The sequence below is a fragment of the Sciurus carolinensis genome, chromosome 11 (genome assembly GCF_902686445.1).
Source record: "Sciurus carolinensis chromosome 11, mSciCar1.2, whole genome shotgun sequence".
In the NCBI taxonomy this organism is placed as follows: Eukaryota; Metazoa; Chordata; class Mammalia; order Rodentia; family Sciuridae; genus Sciurus; species Sciurus carolinensis.
Window position 1 is genome coordinate 106,977,559 of NC_062223.1, and position 19,750 is coordinate 106,997,308.

Below are 19,750 nucleotides of genomic sequence, written 5' to 3' on the forward strand. Positions count from 1 at the left end.
CTTAGTAAAAGAACTAATCTTTATTCTGTTACAATAGCACTTACCATATATCTCTGCTGTTGCATTCATCATGAGCTATACTCAGTATCTACTCATATATAATCAACATGTATACCCAGGTAAGTCATGATCTCTTTAAGGATGGTACCATATATTTTTCCTCCCTGTATTCACGTTTAGTATAGTGTCTAAAATAAGGTTATTTATTAAATATCTACCAAATGAATAAGTTAATTAATTGTGTTAACCATGGTTACACAATCTAATTATTTGCTTATTTTCACCATTCATTCATGAGCACCATGTAGATCTCTGTCCCATGTATATATGTGTATGAAAAAATACCCAATGACTCCATGATATTTTTACAATGAATATAATAAGAATTACAAAATATCTATTAGGATTTAATATCAATAATTCAATTGCATGTGAATGCATCTAACTCTATAGTATTAAAGATAAACTACCTTAAACAATTTGAGCACTAACTTAGAAATATTATGAGAACACTTAAAAAAGCTCAAGGGACTACAACTGACAAACATCATTTTATTAGCAGAATATCATCACTTAATTTTCAGGAAATATGTATAAAAATGATTAAATGCCCTGAGACCTATCATGGCACTCAAAATTTCACCTCAAGACTTGTTTTCAAATGCTGGAAAAATGGAAATAAAATTATGCTATAAGAATAGAAAGACAATGTAATGTGAGTTGGCAAAGGCTTTTTTCCAAGGGCTAAACTATACTTCCCCAAAAGAAGTCTCACTGAGGGAAAAAACCTAGTAAATAATCAATGACTAAAATGTGACTCTTTACCATTTTTCCCCAAATAACATGGTGTTCTTTGCAAATCCTCAAGTTATCCCATCCTTTTAATTTGCATACAATTTTAAAATCTATAATGCTGTTAGCTATGTAACTTGAAATTAATTTCTGATTTTCAGGTATCAGAACTCAGGGGCAATAAAAAACTTGTACAAATTGAACTATTGTGTAATCACTCTGAACATACATGTTCCTGGAACATGATCTCTTCTTCAAATTTCTATTAGAATCTTTCCCATCGCCATCATCATTCCAGCAAAAACCCATTGAGTTTCACTAAAAGGGTCTTTCTAGAATTTTCACCACAAGAATTCATAAAGATTACTGATGTATTGCACTTTCTCCTTAGGAGGGTTATAATGCAATAGAGTGAAAAAGATGGATCAATGTTACCAGTTGCTCCAACAATACATCTGTTGTAAAATAAATGAAAGAATGAATGGCAAGATTTACATATAACAAATTCTCATTAACATTTATACATGATTATTTGAACATTTGATTAGTTATCAGAAATAATAGGAAAAGGAAGCTATGTAAGAAAAAGATATTTAAAAACTGACACATAGTAGGATGTGGAATGCTCACAAATATTTATAAACTCCTAACATACAGAAAAAAAAAAAATAACAGACATTGATTTCATAGTCTAAGCTAAATTGTGTTCCAGTAACCATATAAACTCCAAATCTTAATGCCCTAAAACAATAAAGGTGTGTTAGTCAGTTTTTATTTGTTGTGAATAACTTAAAGGAGGAAAAGTTTACTTTGGTCTCAGTCTATAGTTGGCCAACTCCATTACTCTGAGCCTGATTTGAAGCAGAGGATCATGGCCTAAAGTGTGGAGTAGGAAAACTGCTTGGTTTGAGTGAGTAAGGAGCAAGAGACTAAATGTAATCCCTAAGAGCATGCTCCCTACTTCCTCCAGTCATGCCCTATCTGTCTACAGTGGCTACCAGTAATTTATTTAAATTATTAATCCATCAAATGGATTAATCCACTGAAGAGGTTAAGCTCTCATAATCTAATCACTTCATCTCTGAATAATGCTACATTGGATAACATATTTCCAATACATTAAGTTTTTTGTAGGGAGACACTTCATATCCAAACCATAACAAGACAATTACTTCTGATTCATGTGCACAGGGTGAAAGGGAGACACCCTGTGCTACATCATTCCAGGAATAAGGCCAATAGAAACTCCACATCTGGAACTGATTGCCATAGCAGAGGAAAAGAGGTTCTGACAAATTGTACAAGAGCTCTTAGAGATTCCTCCCAGATGTGACACATATAACTTCTCAAGATTCATTCACAAAGCAAGTCACATGGCCACACTTAATATAATACAGAAAAATGCAAGCTGCCTTGTGCCCAGAAGAGTCAGAAATAATTGGTGAATAGCATTTATGAGAACATGAATGGACAGGAAATAACGTACAAATTTTCAAATACCCAGGTGTTCTTAACCTGGAAGCAATATACTTATATGATGTTTTTTTCTTTCCTTTCAGATGTATTTTTAACATCTTAATCTGAAAATCTTGATGAGACACTACCACCTTACTAATGCTGTTTTTCAGCTCTTTACAAGTTTAGTTAGAAGTGAATTTATGTGGAAATTTTAGTGGATCCTCTTCAAAATAACTATTTGACTTTGTTTCCTGAGGAAAGCATTATATATTAATTTCAATTGCTCATGAGGTTATTTCCTTGTACTAAATCAAAGTGAAAAAAGTAGACACTGTAAACAAACTACACAAAAACTGCTCAAAAAGTTGACTACATTCTGAGTTGCTTTGTAATTGCCTTGTCTTTTTATATAGTTTTAAACACAACAGACATCATCTAAAATAGTGCATCTCATTTATTTTCAGCATCTCCAACCTGTTATGGAATAATACTAGAATAGAATAAAGAAGGCTAAACTAAGCATGGAGCTAGAATAATGCTTATGCAAATGTCTGACAAACATTCCATCCTTTTCTGAGCATAGGAGACTTAAGCAAGAAAACTATTTTGTACAACTGCTACCATGCTATTACTATAGCTACTTTTATCAAACTTTAAATAATTCACCTATTTCGGCATCTTTGCTCAACACTTTATAGTCAAAATCTGTACATTATTCCAGAAATAAAGGTGGTGTAAATAATTTCTTAGAGCTATGCATCCACCTTTTTATATACTTTATTTTAGTTTTAGATATTTTAGTTTCAGTTAGAATCTCAGTCCCTACATTCTCCTCCTTCCCTTCTAGGATAATGTTCAAGAAATAGTTGGAAAGTTTCTACCTCAGGTCTCAGTCCTCTTTTTTTTTTATTTTTTATTTTTTTAAGTTTTCTTTCCCTATTCTGGTTCTATACCTTATTCCTTTTTTCTTTGCTGGGAGAACTTTTTCTTATACCCATTTGTGATAAAAAAAATTGTCTAGCATTATCACAGTATATCTCGTGTGTGTGTGTGTGTGTGTGTGTGTGTGTGTGTGTGTTTATATTCTCCCCTAACTAGATATTTATTTAACTTTAAATCCCTGGACCCTATTACAGTGTGAGGATGCCTAAAAGAGTTCACAAAATGCTTTCAATTGCAACCAGTTTCTACAATTAGCAGGGGAGTAATGTCTAATATCTCCTAAGTGTCTCAAATGCTAAACTGAGGACCACCTGCATAAGAATTAACTAGAAGGTGCTTATTAAAAATCAGGTCCCTAGGCACCATATGGCTTTACTAAATCAAAATCTAAGTTTAAAGCCAGCTATTTCCATTTTCACAAGTTCCCAGGTATTTTATGATTCACCAAATTTGAACACTTTTGGTATATGATGTGAGTTAAAAACAATACAATATTCATCCAGACATTCACCCTTCTTAAAATATCAATGGGCTTTCAGAAGGAGAGAAGTGCTCTTACCCTGAACCCTGGCCTTTCCAGTAGATTCCTTCTCTGTCTTCCACTCTATCCATACTCTATCCATAGGAGCAATAAGCTTTCCAGACATTTCCTTATTTGTCAGAACTGTATATTACAACTCCCAGCTCAAGCTCAAATACTCTCTCTCTCTCTCTCTTTCTCTCTCTCTCTCTCACACACACACACACACACACACACACACACACACAGAGAGACACACACCCCAAATGCTGAGAATGAGAATGATCTGGAACAGTAGATGTTCAGTGATCCAAAGTTTGTTGACTTCACTTAAATACATCTAAGCAAATTGTACATAATGACTTAGAATTCAAATGAAAACAATTTTAACTATTTACTGATAAAGCTATCTCAGAAACATCACTCTTTAAAATTCTTTCTAATTACACTCATTTGGGTTGTTTTTGACCTAAATACTGCTTTTAAGGATGTCTTTACAGTGCTCAGCTGATACAGCATTGGAAAGGAGGTCATGTATATAAATAGAACAGTGAATTGGCCCGGGAACTACTCCCAAATGAGGAAAAAATGGATTCCAAATGACTGCCTATCAAAGAAAGCTCTCTGGTAAAACTCTCAGTAGATCTATCAATGTAAATTTCAGATCCATCCTAGGAATCTCATTCATGTGGAAAATACTGAGTCAGACCCCAGGCCATTTTATCATAAACTTTATTGAACACTGGGACATGTTAAGAAATAAAAATATATTCATATATCCAGTCAAAATTTCATTGTTTCAGCTCCTCAAGTTAGATATGGGCAACTCAAAATTTTTTTGGTATACAATAAACAGTCCTATAAGATCTTCAATAATATGGCTCAATGTCCCAGGTTTATCTACCACTATCATTATTATTTATTCCATGTTCCAATCAAAATGAACAACTCAATATTCTTTGTGGACTTTCTCTACCTTCCACCACTGTCCTTATACTCAAATATATTGCTCTACCTGGATTCTAATCACTCACCCTTTATAAAATAAATATTTTATATATATATATATATAATATATATATATTATATATATATATAATATATATATGAGACAGGTAATATTATATTATATATATATTTGGTACCAGGGATTGAACCCAGGGGCACTTAACCACCAAGCCACATACCCAAGCATTTTTAAAACCTTATTTTAAAATTTTGAGACGGAATCTCACTAAGTTGCTTAGGGCCTTGCTAAGTTGCTAAGGCTGGCTTTGAACTTGCAATTCTCCTATCTCAGCCTCCCAAACCACTGGGATAACAGGTATGGACCACCATATCTGCAGGGCCTACTATTTTTAAGAACAGTTTTCTAGGGATTACTGAATTGCCAGAACTTTAAATCTGTTCTCAAAGAATGTTAAATATCTGTCATATTTTCAATAAACACCTCAGAAGTGTTAACAGATGTTAATTGATATCACAAAAGTGAACAAGGTAACCCAATTAGCAAATCAAATGAAAATACTTCTTTAAAAAAATGTTTTTCAAAAGAAAATAATCTAATTTCCATAAATCAAACTATTCTTAGATATCTATGAAACTACTATATGAATTTACTATCTTTTTCTCCCTCAGATTAAATATACTTCTAAAAAGAAGTCTTGCCTGGCCCTCCTTCCAGGAATCAAATGTGTCCCATGCTTTGAAGTCCATCTCTCATGCCACATCTTTTCTGAAAGTATCCTCATCCTTCAGCACAGTATCATCATTGCTTCTTGTAGAACACCACCAAAATTTGGTTTCTACATGTTTTATACTGAAGTCAGTCATTTGTATTTTGTGTATTCTCTACTATCAACCTGTTCAGATTGCTGAATCACTTATCTCTGAAGGCAAGGGCAAGGTCTTAGTTTTTTGGAGGTTTTTGTTCGTTTATCTTAGTGTGTGTGTGTGTGTGTGTGTGTGTGTGTGTGTGTGTGAGATCACTCCATGGCTCTAAATATATCTATTTGTTCAACTCATATTGACCCTACTTAAGGTCAAAACAAGAATATATGGAGGTGATCAGGGGCTTAGCATGAATGACAGCATGGAAGTGTTTCCATTATTGACTGGCAAAATTGACTACTACTTTCAGGGTTTCAACACTGACTCGAGTTTCTTGTACACAATTTACCAGGCCAGGTAATGTTATCACTATCTTTCCCCTAAGTTATGCCAATAGTGCACTTGTCCACCCACCACCCTCAAATCTATACCCCATACCACATTCCAAGCATTTTTTTTTTTTTTTTTTTTTTTTGGTGCTGGGGATTAAACCCAGGGTCTTGTGCATGCAAGGCAAGCACTCTATCAACTGAGCTATATCCCCAGCCCTCAAGCATTTTTTAATAAAGCAAATCTACTTGCATCACTATTCAGAATTCTTGAATGAATTCCCTTTGCTCCTCTGATTAAACTCAAAAGCTTTGAAATGGTTAAAAAATCTATAGGCTCTAGCTTATACCCATATCTGTATCTTTATCTTATGCCATTCCTCTCAGTTTATTAAATTGCAGCCACATTGATCATTATTCATTCCTCCAATTTCATTGCCTTTTCTTATGACTCAGAACCTGATTCCACTGCTTAGAATCCTCTCCCCTCTCCATCTCTTCAACCTAGTTTACTCCTACTAATTCTTTGGATTACAATTCATAGGTCACCTCCTCAGTGGTATTTTCTTGCACTCCAAAGACAAAACTGGGTATTTTTATTTTACACTTTTTCACAACACCATGATATTCCTTAGTCACTGAAATTCATAATTACTTATTTTTGTGTGTTACTTAAGTGCTATCTTCCTCATTAAACTGTAAAAACCAGGAAAATAGGAGTCATGACTATTTTTTTCACCATTTGGGGTTTAGCCTGACACAAGGTGAGTTCTCCGGGAACTTTCAATGAATGGGTAAATGGGGTCAGTCAAATTGTGGACCACTTTAGAGAGTGCAGTCTTAAGACTTCCCAAAGCACCATTTGGAATGGGAAGAGCCTGAATGATGCCAAGCTCACCACAAACAAGTTGTTCAAACTTTAAAATCTCATTTATTTTCTTCTTCTATGTAAAACAGATAATATCTATTTTGCTGAGTGGCTGAAAGAATTAAATGAGATGATCATATTTTAACTAATTAATCATTAACTATGCAATTATTTGTTTAATGATATTTCTAAGAGTCAATTATAAGCACCTAAGAATATGAGAAGACACAGATAAAAATATAAGTAAAAAATACAGACATGATAATTGATCCTTTAGAAATAAAATGATTATGAGACTACTGTAAATATGGCAACAAACAGAATAACCTAGAAGAAATGGATAGACTACTAGAAGTATACAGCTTACCAAGAAAATGAATCATGAAATAGAAACTATAAATAGGTCAATACCAAGTAAAAACATTAAATCAGTAATAAAAATAAAAATTTTAAAAAACCTTCTTAAAAAGGAAAGCCCAGGGACTGGGGTTGTGGTTCAGTGGTAGAGCGCTTGCCTAGCATGTGTGAGGCACTGGGTTTGATTCTCAGCACTGCATATAAATAAATAAAAAATGAAGGTCCATCAACAACTAAAACAATACTTAAAAAAAAAAATAAGGAAAGTCCAGAACAGTACAGTTTCACGGGTGAATTCTACCAAAAAACTAAAAAAAAAAAAAAATGCCAAACCTTGATTAACGCTTTCAAAAAAATAAAAGTGGGAAACATTTCTGTTATAGTTTGGATCTAGAGTGTCTCCTAAAAGTTCATGTGTTAAAGACTTGGTGCCCAATGCAAAAATGTTCAGAGGTGGGGCTTTTGGGAACTGATAGACCATGAGGGCCCTAACCTCACTCATGGATTCTCCATTTGATGAATTAATAACTACCGGTTGGAGGTGGAAACCATAGGCAAGTGGGGCATGGTTAAAGGAAGTAGGTCGCTGGGGGCATACCGGTGAGGACTATATCTTATTCCTGGCTGCTCCCATGCTTCTCCCTTTCTCTGCTTCCCATTTGCAATGAGCTGAACAGCTTTACTCTACCAAGCCCTTTAACCACAATGTTCTGCCTCCCTCAGGCCTAAAGCTATGAAGACAGCAAACCACTAACTGAAACCTCTGAAGCTATGAGCCAAAATAGACTTTTCTTCCTTTGAGTTGTTTTTCTCAGGTATTTGTCACAGAGACAAAAAGCTAAAACTTCCAAATAAATTTTGGGGATCAATATTACCCTGATACCAAAGCCAGAAAAGGACAGTACAAGAAAAGAAAAATCACATGCCAATATCCCTGTTGAACAGGGAAGCAAAATCCTGAACAAAAGACCAGCAAACCAAATTCAACAACACATTGAAAGGATTATATTTTCTGATCAAGTCAGATTTATCCCTGGGATGGGAGGATATGAGATGCTTAACAGAGGCAATCAAGGAATGTAATACACTACATTAACAAATGAAGGACTAAAACCATATGATCATCTAAATAAATACAGAAAAGTCACTTGACAAAGTTCAGTGCCATCTTATGAAAAAAAATTCTTGAAGAATGTTACCTCAACATAAATGTTACCCCATAATGCAAGTGAAAGATTCTAACTAATCTTCTGTAGTTAACACAATAGCTCTCCTTTGTGTATCAATAAACTGTAAAAAGTTAAGTTCTAAACTCAAAAAACTTGTTCACCCTCATTACTAACCACTTTGTCATGTCAGTATGAGCAATTAACTTTTAGTTTTGTGTATGCTTTGTAATTTTAAGTTTTACTATGCTTTAGTTATATTAATATGTTTATTTAATACTTCATAATATCAGTTTTTCTTCATAAACAATTCTTGTCATTGAATAATTGTTTCAGATACCCTCAGGCCATTCAGTAGAGGATTTTTGGCAAGGTTTAGAATGTAAATATGTCAGTTATATCGCCAACAATTTTTTTAATAATTGGGTATTGGGTGAGTTTACTAAAATGGAAATTGACCTTCTAGACAACACAGCGCTTTCTCATCTGATAGGATAGTGTCAATGCAACGGGAAAATCTTAGCAAATTGGGAGTTTCTATTAACCTTTTCCAAAACTAAACCTTAAATTAATGCTGCTAATACAGCAGAAATGCTGTAAATAATTCTCCCACTGTTGAGTACTTCACAATGGTGATTTAAATGTGCAAATTTCTTAAATCAAAAACTAACCTAAAAAATCCCCATTGGTTGAACACAGTTTCAGTCATGGTGCTCAATGCTTTAATTGTAATAGACCACTTATTTTCCAGAACAACCTTGAGGTACATATGTTATGATGTCTCTTTTGAAAATAAGCTTAGTAAGTAGCAGAGATATTATTTAAATTTACTTCTGACTCAGTTTAAATCATTCATATATCAGGGTAGCTAGTGTTCCCAATCAACTAGATAAAAGAAACAGGACCAAAAATTTCTCTGGCATATATTACACAAAACTATACATATAATATTTTCTTCATAAATTGGTATCCTGTCTCTAGTAACTTTAACAATCATCAGTCAGATTGTATTCTTTAAAATGAAAAGAATATGTCACATGAGTACTCTAAGACTGAAAAAACTAAGAGCTGAAGGTTCTTATTATGAGGACCCTCAATGTACTAGTTGGTGAGATGAATTCAAATTTGTAAGTTGCAATTTGAATTTGAGCCTAGAGGTAAGAATATAACTAGGTCTCCTTTTATAAGGTACTCAACAAATCGGCACTATTTTTGAATATATATGGGATGTCACACAGAGTTGTTCTCTTTGGCTCCAGGAGGTTAAAGAGGATCTTTGTACAAAAGTTAAAAGAATAATTTCAATGTAGCAGATCCTTATGAAAATCAGTGCTCCCAATGATGAAATATATTTGCTGAAGCATATGCCTAGTAACTGGAGCAATTCAAATATAAGCTACAATCTTTTGATGGGACAGGTGGAAGAATTTCTCTGAAGGTCCCCTGGTTCTATAAGATTTCAAGATATGAATTTTTAGTGTTGAAGCTCTATGTATATGACTAGGAAAATGTTCCTAAACTGCAAATGAACCCTGATGGCTCCCTATCAACAGATTATTCATCTATGGCAAGTTTTAAATGATTTGTTTCATTTTTATAAACATCTTTTAAAGTAGAAAAATGAGAATTTAACTTTGTTGTAAAAGAAGTCCAAGCTAACATCATCCCCAAAAGTGAAAAATTGAAAGCTTTTCCTCTAGGATCAGGAACATACAAAGGTGCCTGCTATCATCACTTATATTCTAACCTGAACAATCAGATAAACTGAAACACAGAAACAGAAACAAAAATCAAAAGAAAAAAGAAAAAGAAAGAAAGAGAAAAAATTAAAAACAAAAAAAGAGAAAAGTCACCCAAATTAGATAGGAGGAAGTCGGATTTTCTCTGTGTGCAGATAACATGATCTTATACACAGAGGGTCCTAAAGACTTCACCAAAATCATTGTCAAAACTAATAAACAAATTTAGTAATATTTCAGAACACAAAATTAGTATATAAAATCATTTGTGTTTCTGCATACTAAAAAGGGGCTATCGCAAAAAGAAATTTTGAAAATATTGCATTTACAACAGCAACAAAAAGAGTAAATTTAATCATGGAGGTGAAATATCTGTAGGATCTATGAGGACCCAGGTAAAGACAATACCAACGATGCATTTCAGGATGCTGTTCTGTTGACCCCTCATTTTTACCTCTCTCCTTAGCTTTCCTTCACAATCACTCTGGCATACAATTTGATTCTAATAATCTAAAAGAATGAAGCCAAACCAGAAGTATTTTACCAGTAAGCACTGGACACTCAATGTTTATGTACACACAAATAAGCCTATTGAAGCACACACATGTACATAAACAACACACACAAACACATACACACACATACACATATCCAGGCCCAGCTACACCTGTTTAAGAAATCATGGCAGCTAACATTGCTATTACCAGACTCTGTTCTAAGCAGTTCACATCAATCTTATTTAAAAGCTCATAAAATAGAATCATATGGTAGATAGATAAAATTAATCTCTGTTTACAGATGGTAAAACAGAGACACACAGGTTAAGTAAGCAACTAAAGGTAGAGAGATGAAAATTCCAAGCGGGTCACTCAATAGAGCACTGGGATTGCACAGCTGTGCCCACTGGAATGAGAGGAATCATCCATTCTCCTCCTTGCTTCTTGCTTATCTCCAGCCTAAATGCCAAAGGCAAAAATATTAATTAGGCAGGCCCCTCTTCATCAATCTTTAGAGTACAATACAGTATTTTGAAATTAACTATATAATCCTGCTAGTAGAAAAGATAGCAAAACACAATGCTTATCTGTGACTTTCACCTCACCTCCGAAAGCATATAAATTAGTTCTTTTCCGCTTATTAAAATCATGCTAAAAATACAGTTAATTTCCATAACATTTTGTTAGGTTCTATGGAAGTTATGCCCCTTATCAAGTTAAAATGTTTATTGAATGAGATAATGAAAGACTTGAATAATTTTCTCTTACTTCAGATTTTCTTTTTTCTACCTTACAGGAAGGCACTGTTGCTTCATTTCCAGTCAAACAGCAGCAAAAGTGTATGATGTTGATATTGATGGAGACTGTCGAAAAGGACTAGTATAAATCTTTAATTGTGTTCAATTTCAAAAGTGTGTGCACTGGTCATTAAAGCATAAAATATGTAAATTTGGGGGACAGTGAAATAGTTACTCTCTACTAAATGGAACTGGCATTTAGTTCTGGGAAATAGAACAAAACGAAATATACATATTTATAAAATTCCAAGAATAACCTAAGTGCTTTGAAAGGTTTTTTGTTTCATTCTAAAGAAAAACAAGAAGAAAAGGAAGTATTTCATTCCTGCAAAATCCAGTTCATGCTGCAGTGACACCCTCAAGATTCTGCTTCTTTTTCTGAAGGCTAGCTGAAGGTCCAGTGAACAGACGGCTTTGGTAGCTCTGTATTGTCAAATGTCAAGACAAATAAAAATTCTTGAGGCATAAAGTTCTGCAGCCTTGGAACTGTATGTGAGCAATGTCTGCTTTCTTCTGTTACCAAGAAGGTTAAAGATGGGTATTTACTCTGTGATAGCTCCTTATCCAATATAGAAATTCAGGAATGCCAGCATATCTGGGGAAAGCCTAAACCATCTTCACCCAGATGCCCAAAGCCACAGGGCTTGGTGGCTCTATTTAACATGCATACTCAAACAGAACACTGATCACCTTATATATAAAACTTTCTATTACAGATATGTATCATTATTTACTTTTGAACTTTGTATGCATTTTTATAATGTGTTATGATTTGAATGTGTCTAAAAATTCATGTGTTGAGAAAGGGGAGGTACTAGAGAATGAAGTAGAATAAATTATGTTATATGCATGTATTAGCATATCATAATTAATCCCATTTTATGTATAATTATAGTGCATGAATTGAAAAAGTAATAGAAGGAAGACGAGTAAAAGAAGGGGGAGAGAGGGTGGAAGGGAAAGGGGAAGTATTGGGAAATGAAATGGAGCAAATTATGTTATGCGCAAGTATGAATATGTCACAATGAACACCACTATTATGTATAATTATGGTGCGCTAATAAAAACCATAATAAAACAATTAAAATTACACCATAGAGAGTAACAGTAATCATCTGATACAGACTTCATCTAGGATTGAAAATTATATAAAAATAATGAAATTATTAATAAAGAAGAGAAATGTAAATTTTTAAAATTCACATGTTGAACACTTAATCTCCAAAGCAACAATATTGGAAGGAAGAGCCCACTATTGATCTCATGAAGGTTCCATTCTTATCAATGGATTAATAATATTTTTAAAATTTGCATAAGTGGGTTTGTTCTCTTTTCCCTTCAGCTTTCTGTCCTGTATTGAAGTAGCACCTTGATCCTAGACTTCCAAACCTCTAGAACTGTGAGAGAATAAATTTTTGTTCTTTTTTTTTTTTTTTTTTTTTTCTTTTTTTTTTTCTTTTTAAAATGTCTTTATTTTTTTTTTTTATTTTATTTTTTATTGTGAACAAATGGGATACATGTTCTTTCACTGTTTGTACATAGAGTAAAGGCATACCATTTGTGTAATCATACGTTTACATAGGGTGATGTTGGTTGATTCATTCTGTTATTTTTTTCCCCTTCCCCCCACCCCTCCCATCCCTCTTTTCCCTCTATACAGTCCTTCCTTCCCCCATTCTTGCCCCCCTCCCTAACCCTCACTCTAACCCTAAAACTAACCCCTCCCACACCCCATTATGTATCATCATCCACTTATCAGCGAGATCATTCTTCCTTTGGTTTTTTGAGATTGGCTTATCTCACTTAGCATGATATTCTCCAATTTCGTCCATTTGCTTGCAAATGCCATAATTTTATCATTCTTTATGGCTGAGTAATATTCCATTGTATATATATGCCACAGTTTCTTTATCCATTCATCAACTGAAGGGCATCTAGGTTGGTTCCACAATCTGGCTATGGTGAATTGAGCAGCAATGAACATTGATGTGGCTGTATCTCTGTAGTATGCTGATTTTAAGTCCTTTGGGTATAGGCCAAGGAGTGGGCTAGCTGGGTCAAATGGTAGTTCCATTCCAAGTTTTTTAAGGAATCTCCATACTGCCTTCCAGAGTGGTTGCACTAATTTGCAACCCCACCAGCAATGTATGAGTGTACCTTTTTCCCCACATCCTCGCCAACACCTGTTGTTGCTTGTGTTCTTGATAATCGCCATTCTGATTGGGGTGAGATGGAATCTTAGGGTGGTTTTGATTTGCATTTCTTTTATTACTAGAGATGTTGAACATTTTTCCATATGTTTGTTGATTGTTTGTAGGTCTTCTTCTGTGAAGTGTCTGTTCATTTCCTTAGACCATTTGTCGATTGGATTATTTGTAGTCTTGGTGTTGAGTTTTTTGAGTTCTTTATAGATTCTGGAGATTAGTGCTCTATCTGAAGTATGATTGGCAAAGATTTTCTCCCACTCTGTAGGCTCTTTCTTCACATTGCTGATAGTTTCCTTTGCTGAGAGAAAGCTTTTTAGTTTGAATCTATCCCAGTTGTTGATTCTTACTTTTATTTCTTGTGCTATGGGAGTCCTGTTGAGAAAGTCTGGTCCTAAGCCGACATGTTGAAGATCTGGACCTACATTTTCTTCTATAAGATGCAGGGTCTCTGGTCTGATTCCGAGGTCCTTAATCCATTTTGAGTTTAGTTTTGTGCACGGTGAGAGATATGGGTTTATTTTCATTTTGTTGCATATGGATTTCCAATTTTCCCAGCACCATTTATTGAAGAGGCTATCTTTTCTCCATTGCATATTTTTGGCCCCTTTGTCTAGTATGAGGAAATTATATTTGTTTGGGTTTGTGTCCGTGTCTTCTATTCTGTACCATTGATCTACCTGTCTATTTTGGTACCAATACCATGCCGTTTTTGTTACTATTGCTTTGTAGTAAAGTTGAAGTTCAGGTATTGCAATACCCCCTGCTTCATTTTTCCTGCGAAGGATTGCTTTAGCAATTCTGGGTTTCTTATTCTTCCAGATGAATTTCATAATTGCTTGCTCTATTTCTGCAAGGTACATCATTGGGATTTTAATTGGAATTGCATTGAATCTGTATAGCACTTTTGGTAGTATGGCCATTTTGACAATATTAATTCTGCCTATCCAGGAACATGGGAGATCTTTCCATCTTCTAAGGTGTTCTTTAATTTCTTTCTTTAGTGTTCTGTAGTTCTCATTGTAGAGGTCTTTCACCTCTTTTGTGAGATTGATTCCCAAGTATTTTATGTTTTTTGAGGCTATTGTGAATGGAGTAGTTTTCCTAACTTCTCTTTCTGAAGATTCATCACTTATGTATAAAAATGCATTGGATTTATGAGCATTGATCTTGTATCCTGCTACTTTACTGAATTCACTTATGAGTTCTAAGAGTTTTCTGGTGGAATTTCCTGGTTCCTCTAAGTATATAATCATATCATCAGCAAATAGGGATAGTTTGAGTTCTTCTTTTCCAATTCGTATCCCTTTAATTTCTTTGGTCTGTCTAATTGCTCTGGCTAGAGTTTCAAGGACAATATTGAATAGGAGTGGTGAGAGAGGGCATCCCTGCCTTGTTCCAGATTTTAGGGGGAATGCTTTCAGTTTTTCACCATTAAGAATAATATTAGCCATGGGCTTAGCATAGATGGCCTTTACAATGTTAAGGAATGTTCCCACTATCCCTATTTTTTCTAGTGTTTTGAGCATGAAGGGGTGCTGTATTTTATCAAATGCTTTTTCTGCATCTATTGAAATAATCATGTGATTCTTGACTTTAAGTCTGTTGATATGGTGAATTACATTTATTGATTTCCTGATGTTGAACCAACCTTGCATCCCTGGGATGAAACCCACTTGATCATGATGCACTATCTTTTTAATACATTTTTGTATGCGATTTGCTAAAATTTTGTTTAGAATTTTTGCGTCGATGTTCATTAAGGAAATTGGTCTGAAATTTTCTTTCCTCGATGTGTCTCTGTCTGGTTTAGGTATCAGGGTGATATTGGCTTCGTAGAATGAGTTTGGGAGGATTCCCTCCTCTTCTATTTCATGGAATACTTTGAAAAGTATTGGAATGAGCTCTTCTTTAAAGGTTTTGTAGAACTCGGCTGAGAAACCATCAGGTCCTGGACTTTTCTTTGTTGGTAGGCTTTTGATGACTTCTTCTATTTCATTACTTGAAATTGGTCTATTTAAATTGTGCATGTCCTCCTCGTTTAGTTTAGGCAATTCATAGGTCTCTAGAAACTTGTTGATATCTTCGAAATTTTCTATTTTGTTGGAATATAGATTTTCAAAATAGCTTCTAATTATGTTTTGTATTTCAGTCGTGTCTGTTGTGATACTTCCTTGTTCATTCCGAATTTTGGTGATTTGGGTTTTCTCTCGTCTTCTCTTTGTTAGTGTGGCTAAAGGTTTATCAATTTTGTTTATTTTTTCGAAGAACCAACTATTTATTTTGTCAATTTTTTGTATTGTTTCTTTCGTTTCAATTTCGTTGATTTCAGCTCTGAGTTTAACTATTTCCTGTCTTCTACTACTTTTGGTGTTGGTCTGTTCTTCTTTTTCTAGGGCTTTGAGCTGTAGTGTTAGTTCATTTATTTTTTGAGTTTTACTTCTTTTATTAAATGCGATCCATGAAATAAATCTTCCTCTAAGTACGGCTTTCATAGTGTCCCAGAGATTTTGATACGATGTTTCTTTGTTCTCGTTTACCTCTAAGAATTTTTTAATTTCCTTCCTAATATCTTCTGTTATCCATTCCTCATATAATAGCATATTGTTTAATCTCCAGGTGTTGGAGTAATTTCTGTTTTTTGCTCTTTCATTTATTTCTAGTTTCAATCCATTATGGTCTGATAAAATACAAGGAAGTGTCTCTATCTTCTTGTATTTGCTAACATTAGCTTTGTGGCATAATATATGGTCTATTTTAGAGAAGGATCCATGTGCTGCTGAGAAGAAAGTGTATTCACTCTTCGTTGGATGGTATATTCTATAAATGTCTGTTAAGTCTAAATTATTGATTGTGTTATTGACATCTATGGTTTCTTTGTTCAATTTTTGTTTGGAGAATCTGTCCAGTGGTGAGAGAGGAGTGTTAAAATCACCTAGTATTATTGTATTGTGGTCTATTTGGTTTCTGAGATTGAGAAGGATTTGTTTGACATACATGGGTGAGCCACTGTTTGGGGCATAGATATTTATGATTGTTATGTCTTGCTGATTTATGGTTCCCTTAAGCATTATGAAATGTCCTTCTTTATCCCTTCTGATTAACTTTGGCTTGAAGTCCACTTTATCTGAAATGAGGATGGATACCCCAGCTTTTTTGCTGGGTCCATGTGCATGGTAAGTTTTTTCCCATCCTTTCACCTTTAGTCTTTGGGTATCTCTTTCTAAGAGATGAGTCTCTTGCAGGCAACATATTGTTGGATCTTTCTTTTTTATCCAATCTGCCAGTCTATGTCTTTTGATTGATGAATTCAGGCCGTTAATATTCAGGGTAATTATTGAGATATGATTTGTATTCCCGGTCATTTGACTCATTTTATTCATTTATTTGCTTATTTTTGACACGACTTGGTTCCTCTTTATTTGAGAGTTCCTTTAGGATATCTCCTCCCTTTGCTGATTTGCTTCTTTGTTTTTCATTTCTTCTTCATGGAATATTTTGCTGAGAATGTTCTGTAATGCTGGCTTTCTTTTTGTATATTCTTTTAGCTTTTGTTTATCATGGAAGGATTTTATTTCGTTGTCAAATCTGAAGGTAAGTTTTGCTGGGTATAAGATTCTTGGTTGGCATCCATTTTCTTTTAGGGCTTGAAAAATGTTATTCCAGGCCCTTCTAGCTTTTAGGGTCTGGATTGAAAAATCTGCTGATATCCGTGTTGGCTTCCCCCTGAATGTAATTTGGTTCTTTTCTCTCACAGCCTTTAAGATTCTGTCTTTATTTTGTATGTTAGGTATTTTCATTATAATGTGCCTTGGTGTGGGTCTGTTGTAATTTTGTGTATTTGGAGTCCTGTAAGCCTCTTGAACTTGATTTTCCATTTCGTTCTTCAGATTTGGGAAATTTTCTGAAATTATCTCATTGAATAGGTTGTTCATTCCTTTGGTTTGTTTCTCTAAGCCTTCCTCAATCCCAATAATTCTCAAATTTGGCCTTTTCATGATATCCCATAGTTCTTGGAGATTCTGTTCATGATTTCTTACCATCTTCTCTGTTTGTTCGACTTTGTTTTCGAGGTTAAATATTTTGTCTTCAATATCTGAGGTTCTGTCTTCCAGGTGTTCTATCCTATTGGTTGTGCTTTCTATGGAGTTCTTAATTTGGTTTATTGTTTCCTTCATTTCAAGGATTTCTGTTTGGTTTTTTTTCAATATCTCTAACTCTTTATTGAAATGGTCTTTTGCTTCCTGTATTTGCTCTTTTAACTGTCTATTGGTGCGTTCATTCAATGCCTGCATTTGCTCTTTCATTTCATCGTTTGCTTCCCTTATCATGTTGATTATGTACATTCTGAACTCCCTTTCTGACATTTCTTCTGCCATGCTGTCATTGGATTTTATTGATATAACTTCCAGATTTGTTTGAGGCATTTTCTTCCCTTGTTTTCTCATATTGTTCAGGTATCAGTGGACTGCAGAGATGTTGCAGATTTCCTCTATTGACTTATAATGTCCCTGAAGATTGCTAGTGTATCCCCTCTTATCCTTCAGTAGCCTGAAGTCTTAGAGGAAGTTGATACTTCGGTGTTCCCCTAGGTAGCTGCCTCTCTAGGGGTGGTGGTCTTCAGGTGGGGTATATTCCCTGCTAGAGGGCAGAGGTGCCTCTACTTGTTGACCAATGGTCATCCAAAGGGGAGCTAGACTGCGCGCTAAGGCAATGCCTGTTTGGGCCTGTGTCTCTGGTTTTACTGTCTTTGTGGGAAAACCTCACTCGGCAGGGAAGACCCACCCGGTGGGGAGGTCTCACTAGTCCGTTCCCCTCCTAGAGGTTCCCCTCAGTCCACAACTACCGCCTGTGCAGGGCAGCCTTCCCAAGCAGCGTTTCCAGGGGCCTGGACCTACCTCCTGGGCTTGGGAGCCCTGCCCTTCGCAGACGAGTCTCCTTAGGTGGCCCCTCCTCAGAGAAGCTGCCCACAGTCCTGGAACCTTCGCTCCACCCCTCAGCTGGTCTCTGTGTAGCTCTTTCAAGAAAAGGTGCTTAGATCCCCGGCTCGGACCGTGCTTTGCACCTAATCACTTGGCTATGCGACCCCTCCTCTGAAGAGTCACTTGGAGCCTCGTACATATGCTCCAAGCCCCAGTGACCCGTCACTCGTCTCTTCCTCCAGGCAGGTGTTCTGTGTGGGCGCTTGGAGACCAAGCCACTCACTGCGCACCTCCACCTCCTCAGGACAGCCCCCTCCCCGTTGTTCAGGCGGTTGCTGAATCCAAATAGTTCGCCACCCAACTCTTTCTCTGGCAGCCCCCGGAGCCCTGGCAGATTGGTCCAAAAAACCAAAAAACCAAGCGGTGTGCTGCTCGGCCTCCTCTGCAAGGTCTCCCACTTTCCGAGCTCACTGTTCCAATGAGGGTAGATGTGTCTTGCTGCCTGGGCAGGGCAGCCTTCCCAGGGGCCCAGACCTACCTCCTGGGCCTGGGAGCCTCACCCTTCGTAGACGAGTCTCCTTAGGTTGTCCCTTCTCAGAGACGCTGCCTGAAGTCCTAGAACCTTCACTTCGCCCCTCAGCTTGTCTCTGTGTAGTTCATTCAAGAAAAGGTGCCTAGGTCCCTGGACCGGACCTTGCTATGCACCTAATCGCCTGGCTATGCGACCCGCCCTCTGAGCAGTCACTTGGAGCCTCGTACATATGCTCCAAGCCCCAGTGACCCGTCGCTCGTCTCTTCCTCCAGGTGTGGGCGCTTGGAGACCAAGGCACTCACTGCGCACCTCCACCTCCTCTGGGCAGCCCCCTCCCCGTTGCTCAGGCGGTTGCTGGATCCAAACAACTCGCCGCCCCACTCTTTCTCTGGCAGCCGCTGGAGCCCTGGCAGATCGCTTCAAAACCAAGCAGTGTGTCGCACAACCTCCCTTGCAAAGTTCCCCACTTTCCGAGTTCACTGCTCCAGCAGGGGAGGTGTGTCTTGCCGCCTGGGCAGGGCAGCCTTCGCAGGCAACGTTCCCAGGGGCCCGGACCTCCCTCCTGGGCTTGAGAGCCTCACCCTTCGCAGACGAGTCTCCTTAGGTTAGAGAATCTGCCCGCGGTCCTGGAAACTTCAATCCGCCATTTTTCGCTCCGCTTCGCTGTCCGTTTTTACCGCTCCGGCGGGGGAGGGGCGACCCACCGAGTCACTGTACTTCACAAAGTTCTCTGCGTTCCAGGGCTACTGCCCCTTCGGGGACGCCTCCCCTATGGGAGAAACTCCCCCGGCGGCTTT

General features: G+C 36.5%; 1 protein-coding gene across 2 annotated transcripts in view; it reads right to left on the reverse strand.

Annotated features, from left to right (window-relative positions):
* The window catches only part of Gucy1a2 (guanylate cyclase 1 soluble subunit alpha 2), a 295,914-nt gene that overhangs the window by 75,587 nt on the left and 200,577 nt on the right, over window positions 1–19,750 (reverse strand). The gene's annotated exons all lie outside the window — the stretch shown is intronic.